The sequence below is a fragment of the Balearica regulorum genome, chromosome 11 (assembly GCF_011004875.1).
Source record: "Balearica regulorum gibbericeps isolate bBalReg1 chromosome 11, bBalReg1.pri, whole genome shotgun sequence".
NCBI lineage: Eukaryota > Metazoa > Chordata > Aves > Gruiformes > Gruidae > Balearica > Balearica regulorum.
The window spans coordinates 12,085,718-12,095,487 of record NC_046194.1 but is presented as its reverse complement, the minus strand read 5'-3'; the positions used below and the strand labels follow the sequence as shown (position 1 = coordinate 12,095,487).

General features: G+C 42.8%; 1 pseudogene; it reads left to right on the top strand.

The window, feature by feature from the left end:
• The first annotated feature begins 1 nt into the window (after nt 1).
• Nucleotides 2-9,639, top strand: LOC142603360 (dynein axonemal assembly factor 6-like; annotated as a pseudogene).
• Nucleotides 9,640-9,770: the final 131 nt, after the last annotated feature.

Here is a 9,770-nt window from a genome sequence, read left to right as displayed (position 1 = left end):
GATGACGCACAGGACCGTCACTCTGCTCCCGCCCCCTCCGGCCGGGTCTTCCCGCCCTCAACAGCTATTGGCTAATCCCGCCGCCGCTCGTGGGCGGCCCGGTGGGATTGGCTCGCGAGGAGGGGCAGCGGCGCCCCGTTGCTGTGGTGACGGGGGACGCGGCTCGAGCGGCTGCTCGCTACGGCTGGAGAGCCGGCTGCCCCAGGGCGGGGCCGCTGCACCGAGCCGCGCCGGGCCGGGCGGGGCCGCGCCGCGCCTGGTGCGCCTGTGGGTGGGGGGGGTGGGCCGCCCCGCCGCGCGTACGGCGGCGTCGGGAGCCGCGGTGAGGGCGGGTTTCCCTGACGCTGTGTTTCCTTTCGCCCTCAGCTTGGGCCTGGAGCAAGGCAGGTGGGCGGAGAACCGGTGTGAAGACCTCTGCCCGGCCCCTCGGTGCCAGGCCTGAGCCAAGCCGTCCTGCTGCCCTTGCCCTGGCTGCAGCAGCTGCAAATCCGGGTTGACATGGGGTCTGCCAGAGCAATAGCCACTGTAAGGCTTGAGCTGTGATTGCAACTCATGCTTGTGGAGCAAGAGTCCGTAATCAAAGCACAGAGAGGAAAGGCTGATTATGTTCCATTAGATATGTTTTGACATCACACATGTAAGAGTTTGGCTAAAGTTTATCCTTCCAAAGCACACAGCAGGAAAACTGTGCTTTTTACAGACAGTACAGAACGCATTTCTTTCATTCTTCATCTGTCACCTGTTTTTTCTGCACAGGTAAGCCGTGGGTATTGGCATGGAGAGCGTTTTCCTCAGGCTCTGCTCTGCAGTTCCTTGCCAAACTGCTTCGTGATGCTCAAGATGATGATGATGATGATGATGATGATGATGATGAACGTGTGGTGAGTCTTTCGTAAGAAATGCTGCTTCTTTTACATGTTGTACCATAGCCTAACCTTGTTAACTGAGGAGAAGCAAATCTCCCTTTCCCCAGAGTGAGTAAAAAGAAGGAAAACCTTAGAAGGTTTTGGACTGCCTGAAACAACTAGAAGATACTTATTCTCTTGAGGGAGAGAATAAGGAAGATGCCCCAGGACAACAAGGAGAGATTGTGACCACCAAATGGGAGGGAGATTCAATTTGTCAGCCTGAAGGAAATGAGAACATGTAGTTGCAAGAGCTTTAGGTGCTCTAGACTTCCCCCTACTTCGCCCTGAAGCCTGCCAGACATGAAGGCAATTACAGCTAAATACTTCATATGAAGGAGGAAAAAAGTCGCCGCTCAACTTCTGAGTAAAGACTAAAATATCCAGAGGTGACTGAGTGTACTAATTCTGTGTGTCAGGCATTGAAGAACTGTAGAGATACTTGATCATTGTGGTACAATAGATACATTGGTGATTGTAGAATAGGGAGGGGTGAGTAATCATTCTAAGGTGAATGACCTGAATGATTAATGAGAGAAATATATTTCCATTCTGCTATATCGATGCATCTCAGGACGAGATGAAAATCACAGCTTTTGGAAAAACTACATTGTTCCTGCAATACGCAGCTGCTGCTTTTATCTAGGCATGCATGTGTGCTGGGGAGAAACATCCCAGGAGGGCCACAGGTGCCAACAATCCCAATGCAGAAGGCCTCTGTGAGGGCTCAAAACTTTGCCAAGTCTCTTAGGATTTTGAACAAGTCATCTCATGACATGGATAACAAAAATGGCACATGCCTCAGTGTTCCTCCAAATCACTCCTCAACAAAGAGCCAGCTGGCTGACCCAGCAGTTGTGCGCTAGCGGTGGCAATGGTAGTAATCTTTGGGATAAAAGGGGGCGGGGGGGGGGGGCACATCCCGTGACAGTCCTTTTCAGTAGGTGCTAGGCGTGGTCCTTCACACTCTGGCTACCCTTCAGCACTTTAATGCCTGCCTTTTAGAAGTAGCATTATTGCTGTACGTCTTTGCAGTAAACATCCTGATTTTAAAAGAATTTGTTTACATCTTATTAATAAAATGAATGACACTTCAGAGACAGAAATGGAAAATTGTTACAAGGGATGTCAATTAAGTCTGAGTCAATCTGGGTAAATTGAAATCTTTATTTTGATTTAATGTTCTGTGCATATGGAACACTTTATCAACCAAGGAATCTTCATATATAGAGAAATGCCTTGCATTGGCCTATTAGCACTAAATTGATTCATAATTAGAGGAAGAGGTTGTTGCCTCATATGATCTCTACTGTCAAAAGGAATCCAAATGCTGTGATGGGGTTTTCATGTTGCTTTCCTGCAATGTTTTCATGGCAGACAAAGCATGGAAATTTTGCCAAAATTTGCCATGGAAAATAATACTCAAAAGCACATCCGTCTGTAACACTGTGCTTCTGGGAGCCCTGCTTGAACCCAGTGTGTCAAGGTCCCTGTCTGCTGGGTGAGAGCAAAGAAGCAAGAACATTCAGTGGTTTGGTCATAAAATTGTGGGATAATATTTTTTGGATTCTAGCAGGTATTTGTGTGATCTCAGATGGCATTTTGTATTTATTGACATCATCATTGTTACTGAGCTAGGCTCTATGAAAATTGACTGAAGCCCCATTTGCCTTTTTTGCAGCCACACTCTCCTCTTAGCGCCATGACTCCTGGTAGTATCGGACCAGTAAAGAAAGAGAAGAAAGAGACCACTGGTAAGGAGGAGCGTTTGCATGTTTTAGCACAGTCCCATGTTAGCAGGCTATAACAGCTGTAGTAATTTACCACTGATGGGGTTTGCTTCAATAAGAGAGTGGCCACTGAGATGGAAAGAGCATTACATTTTTACAATTGCACTGTAAAATTCTTCTTTTCCTGAAAGCTTAACTGCAAAATATACACAGAGAGGCAGAAAGGGTAACTTCAGAGCACAGCAGCCTCAAGTGGCGATACGAAACAGAGCACAGAGCACAGCCTGGAGCCTGGTCGCGGGCTGAGGGGAATCACAACGGAGCAGCAAAAAGCTCCGTATAAGCACTCTGATGGACTTGTTAATGCTCACTTAGAGCAAACAAGGAAGATGGACTTCTAAGTACTCACCTGAAAGGATCTTCGAGGAGTAAACTGCGTGGAACTGAGCCGATGCCTATGAGGAAGAGCTATGAAGTGTACCGGGAAGCAGAGTCATACCATACCCCTTCCCCCCCGCCAAAGTTTCACAACCCTGTTTGGACTACAGAGAGGGAGAAACAGAAGCTTTGCTCAGTGCTGCCCTCAACAGACCGAGAGACGTTTTTTCAGTTATTCTCCTTCCTGCACCTAATTCTGTGCCTGGAAACCCTGGACAATTACATGCTTTACCTGACTCCAGGTGTTCTGGCATCATATAGAAAGGCAGACTCTCACACAATGAGAACAGATATCTTGATGGTTCCTAAATTTGTGTCAACACCTTGGATTGTACTCAGGAAAGAAAGGAAGATGAGTTCAGTCTTGGCAGAGTTAAAGTTCCTCCTGGAGCTAATGCTGTCGCATTATTGGGCAGCTTAGTTATGAGCTGTAAGAAAAGTCAACGAGAACCAGGCTGAATGTAGGAGGGAAGGAGCTGTGGCAAATGTAACAAGTAGAGTATTTTTGCTTGGGATTGTAACAATAACCAGAGACTTTACTATAAAAACCTCCAAGCTGCAGATTTACCAGCTTACTAGAAAACACATCTTTCCATGTAGGACAGGCATAAACCATGGCATTCTGCCCATGAACTTTCATGTTTCTTAAGTACCTTATTTGGGCTGTGCTCAATAATTAATGGAAAGATGTGGAGTTCTATGTGAGGAGGGGGTCATTTAGTAAATTACTCTGCTCGCTTAAAAATCTCATGCCAGGGTGCTTGGGAAAGATAAATATTCATACTTCTACACTTCACCCGTTTTGAAGTGCTAGATATTTTATACCTGAAATGAGGATTTTCCTTGACATAGAGGTTGGGTAAGGAAGTATAAGGGAAAGGAAGAGAAAACATCCTCTCTCTGCAAATTCTTGTTCATAAGATACCGAGGTGAAGGAGACTGTAATCATTAACTAGAATGCTTTTAATACAAAGATTTTTTTCTAAAGCCTAGAAAAGTCTAAGTTTTCAGCAAACCTAGAGGAACAGAAACATTCCAAAATATGACAGTGTGATTTTCCTCATCACTTACAGGTGCTTTACAAGTGAAATCTGAAAACAGGAAAACTATTTGGAATACAGAGGAGGTCCCAGAAGGATCTGAATTTGATGATACCTGGGACCTTAGAGAACAGCCAGAGTGAGTGAGTTGAGACTGCCCTGCATGAGCCTTTACATAGCATTAGTGGAAATAGGAGTTAAGCAGCATCTACTGCATTTGAGTGAAACAGCCATCTGAAAAGCTTTTGTCATGGAAAGAGAAAGGAAGAATATTGGTGTTGCATCTTAAAGCAACATGTGAGGAGTGATTTTTAACCTCTCCCTTGGAAACTTTCTGATCTCATAACAGAAACGAAGACTTGCTTTTTCCTTTATAAGATTACTTGCAGCATCAGATACTTGTGTAAAGTGAGATTAGGAGGGAGAGTAGGCCAGCAAAACAATTTACTAGCTTTCAAATATACCATTTGTGTGAAATACCTGTCTTTTCCCGCTGCAACCACGATACAGTCATTTTTCATACTCATAAATTCATAATGTACTCCAACTTATATTTGCATTTCAAAGAGTTAAACTCTTTAGAGACAAATAATACTATGGGAAGGAAGGCTATATGCAGGTAGTTTTGAACTTTTAAATCTTGTCATTCAATCTCAGCCTGTCAAGGGACAGCCTAAAACCAGAGTCTTTTCCCTCGCACATAGAAAAACAATAACAAAAATATACTTGAAATAGATGCAACCAGGCATGTTAGTTGTAGTTTGTAGAGGTCAGAAAGCTTTCAGGGTCAACCCACAAAGCAGCCTTTGCGTTTCTAATCCTTGTGTTCCAATGCCATATCCTGGAGTGCTAAATGCTGGAGCAGATGGACTGAAGCCCACGAAGCTGCACATCGTATGCTAGTTTGTAGTCCAGAATCCTCACTTTTGTCTGCACATAAGTCATGCCATTAGGTGTTCGGTTTCCTGATCTAAACACGGGACTGACACCCACCTGAACTTAGGCTCAGCATTTCTGAAAATTATATGGCATTCACCTATAGCCTCACATACACTTAGTCTTGAAACCATCACCTGTGAGGTATAGAACATGCTCTCTTTTTATCGTGGGCACAACAGAAACTTTTCTCATGCTTATTTTTTGACCCTCCCCTCCATGCTGGGTAAATGCAGTGCTTCTTTAGCCTCAAACAATATGTCTTGTGTTGCACAGATTAAAAGAAAGTATGAGTCTTTGTAACAGTTAATCAAATTGAATCAAGGAAAATGGCCCAGAAGGAAAACAGGTGGCTAGAAAAATGCATCCAGAGCTATTAGACAGATTACTCATTGACTTAGGAATTACCACATACACGTATGAACACTGGAGATGTGAAAAAGACTTTCCCTACGCTCTTTCCAACAGGTTAGAGAAGTGACTCACTCCACTTATTTTGTTCAGTTTAGTAGGAGTAATGTATGTTCTAAATACAATCTTTAATTTGTATTTCCTCATTCATTAAGTATCAAGAGCAAGGGAGTACGTGATTCTAAATTTTGTAGATGTGAAGGGGTAGAAAATAAATGTTGGCCGAATGCAATAGAGTTAAAATTTGACAAGAGTGTTACACTCAGGCTGCAAGAATATGTTGAATGACAGAACAGAACACATGTCACTGCGACAGCATCCTTTTCAAATCTGTTTCCCAAGAGTTTGTGGTGTTCAACTAGTTGATAAGTATCATATTCACTTAAGATGCATTTCCTGATCCTGCAAAGGCCTGGTTAGTGAAGTATAGGCAGCAAAGTGAGTGCCTTGGAAGGTGGAGTGAATGATCTTCACCTGTCTTCTAGCTAACTTGGTCATGTCTCTGGACAGAAACCCAGTGCAGATGGGTTGAAGACTTGAAGGGAGACTGAAAAGGAGGAGAGACAACGCGATGAGGATATTTACAGTCCTCTGAGAAATACAATCTCCTTTAGTCTTCTGCCCATTCTCCAGTATTATTAGACAACTACTTCTCTTCCTCAGGTATCAGATTTTTATTCAAACAGTGTGTGGGAACAGAGGATGTCTTCTTTGGGATGAGCAGAAAGACTCCTCCACAGCTGCTGTGAAGATATGGTGGTGAGCTGAACACTGTATCTTCCATCCCTCTTTGTGCTCTTTCTCTCCCCTTTTCAATCTTGCCACCTTCTTGAGGGACAAAATGTAAACACCAAGCTGTATTGCTGCCTTTGGCCTTCTGCAGGGATTTTCTTGTAGTTTTTTCAAGCATTTGTAGATGATACCTACATCTTGCTAACCTGAGGAACTCGTGTATCTCCTCAAAGACCTAGTGTATGCAAAAGAATCTGTGCAAATGCATATGCCACATACAAACCTGAGGGAAATAAAAAGTAGCTCTAAGATGACATTTCATCTTGGACACAATTTCGGGGGGGGGGGGGGGGCGGGAAGAGGCTGGGAAGGAGATGGTTTTCAGCTGCCTGCATTATTTACAAGGTATGTGAATTAGCAGAATGCTACAGTACTGATAGTCTTTAAAGTTACAAGTATCAGATCCTGTCCCATTATTATATGATCAAAGACCTCCCTGCTTTCTGAACTTCAGTACAGGTAGAACTGCTGTGCAACTTTCCTAGTAGAAGCAAGCTGTCCTTGGAATACACAAAGCCAGGGGGTTTTGCTGGATGTAGAATATCTGTCACGTACATTATCAGCTCAGGATTTTTGAAGAAAATAGGAGATCAATACACATCACTAAGCTATTGAAAGCAATGATCACGACTGTCATATTTCTCTGATAAAAACTACCTACTCAGAATGTTGCTCTTTGACACTAGCATCAAAATATCATGACGATGAGATCTTTTATGGCTTTGTAGGGCTACATATCTAATCACAGCTTTACCTCTGCCTGTCGTTTCAGATTAAATCAAGCTGCCAGAGACAAGTACTCAGACATCACATTAGATATCCAGGACAACGTTCTTGACCTTCGAACTCCCAAAAAGTAAGCAAAATACAATTGATAGAAGTACAGTTAACATCTTGTTTGAAAGGAGGTTTAACCAAGCCTTCACTGAATGCTGTATGGAAAGCAAAGCTAAAGATGAAGATTGTATATTAATTTCACATGAGGAAAAAAAGACAAAAAAAACCCATAGTCCATCTGTAGGTATATAGTGTGCTAGCTTTGAATCTGTGATACTGTTCCAGCAAAAAACAGCTTTAAGACAGATTTTAGCTACTTAAACAGCAAGGTTTCAAGGGCCCAAAATGTCTGGCAAAAAACTGTCCACAGTCTTGAAGGACTTCTTGGAGTTTGCTTGCTAAATACTAATTTGTACAAATATATAACTGAAGATGGTGAAAAACGTGCAGATATATTTTCAGAAGTTGAAAGCCAAATTGTGGACATATCCAGTCATGGATGCAGAGGTGGACATGTTACAAGGTTTCCCTAAAGAGATTTCCTTTGAGTTCTTTTTTTTATAGGGCTATTTCAAATTTCAAACCTACAAAGATAATCAACTGACTGATATACTCTCAGACTTGTCAGTCTTCCTCCATATTTGCAATTGCCCTGCCTGAGATTTCCAGATAATTCCCATGTCTGTTTTCCTTTAAGTCCTTCTTCACAACAGTGCTTTCATAAGAAAGCTTAATCCTCTCTGGGCTGACTTGCTGCATTGAATGGCATGTGAGAAGATCCATACGTGAATACCTTCCTACAAATAAATTCAAGGTACAGGCCATGGACTAAGGCCCAAATTAGTTCTGTCCCTAGTGACTAACTATAGAAAAGCCACTTTTCTCACGGACAAAACCAGGCTGAGTTGGTTATCCCCTGCTTGGATTTAACCCAAGGATGCAACAGGAGTGGAAGAATGTTTGGAAGTACTAGCTTTGAAACTTGAAAATCAGGATGAATAATTGTTCAGCTAATGACTTGCAGAACCTATAGGTAGTAACAGAGGTAGCTCAATGCAATACTGCAAATGTAGGAAACCTCAGCATCCTTTTTCTTTTGCAATTCTGTCTTTTTGGTGATTCATATCTTGCCATTATCTTCTTAGTATCCAGCTGTCTCTAGTCACAAGCGTAGCAAATAAAAAGTTTGCTGTAAATCTAATGGTTGCTTGGGTACAGCCTGAGCCAGTGCTGCTTTCACAAATACAAGTGCAAGTTGTCTCAGTATGAAAGAAAGAACAAACCAGATTTTAAGTTCTACATGCTGAAAATCACTGTACTCTCACAGATGTGTAGGAGGGCTCAAAGGTCTGTAGTCCTGGGGCTAATTCTAAACCAAGCTGATTTTAAAGACTTCTCCAAATTATTGCAAACGGCTGCCTTCACTAGGTATGGTGCAAGGGTGTTTGTTTGACTGTACCTCTTTCAGCCATGGCTCCTACAAAACAGCTGAAAAGGTCTGAAAAAGAATCACCATGACTTAAACCCTAATTTAAAGTAACCCCCCATCTATGCTACTACGTTGTCTTGTTGGGCTTTATAGAGTTTGGCTGGGCAGATCTATTGATTCTAAAGTGTCCTTGATTGTGTTTGCACTGTCTATTGACAGTGGAGGTCCAAGACTGCCCATCATTCATATTGTTAATATATAAGCCTGGGATAAGAGGGCAAAGAGTCCAGACTCTGCATGAGCAAGTAAGTTTGAACTGTCATCAGTGAGAAGAGTTGAATGGGTCCAGACTGAGACATCCTCGTGAGGAGATAACCGGAAGGCTTGGCAGCCATTCCAGGAAAAAGCTGTATGTCTAACATAGTGAGGAACTGTGGAATAGTTCCTGAGTCCAAGATCCAGCCTTTCTTTGTGTATTATCTGTCTGAGCCACAGGTGGATCACCAAATTAATCTTCAATGTAGGTTAAAATCCCAGCAACTTCATAACTGTAAGTCAATTCTCATACCTGAACTGTGCTTTGCAGTGTAGACATATCCTTTGTGAAACTGGATTGGCCAGAATCTCTAATCAGGCTGCACTACTTATTTACTTATTTTTTTTTGCTAGAGAAGACAAACTCCTGAAGACATGTTCAGGCTTGAGGCATTATTCAGATTTTCCCACCAGGACAGCATTATCAACGCAGCTCCTCCTTTCTCTGCATTTAAAATGCAGCACTGTGCAAAAGCAAGAACAGTGGAGAGAGCCCACAATCCATGACTGGAAACCGTTGTCATAGCCACAGCCACAAGAAGGAATAGTGTTAGAAATATTCAGGGCCTGTATAGCTGTGCACCAGCTACAGGCCCCACAAACATTCATGAGAATGAGATATACTGAAAGAACATTCCTTGGTATACTGATTGGCGAATTGCAAGAGTAACCTGCAGTGCCATCTCAATTGCTCACCTGGTCTGAGACATTAAAATTCACTGTGTCCTCTTTTACAGGAAGCTGCTGCTGCACCTCCCCTACCATGTAGACAGCAAGAATGGTAAGCTCGTTTTCTCTCTGAAGAGGAGACCTTGGAAGTCACCTTGAGAGTATCAAGGAAGTTTGATTTCTAAAATTTTGTCTGATGGATATAGAAAAGAGAAAGTTTGCAAAAATTAATCTCTAAGTTTTGATGCCTTCTTGAAACCTAACTGGTCATGAAATAGTAGATTGTGTCCCAATGCTGGGACTGAGGCCAGTTCAGAATCTCCTCTTA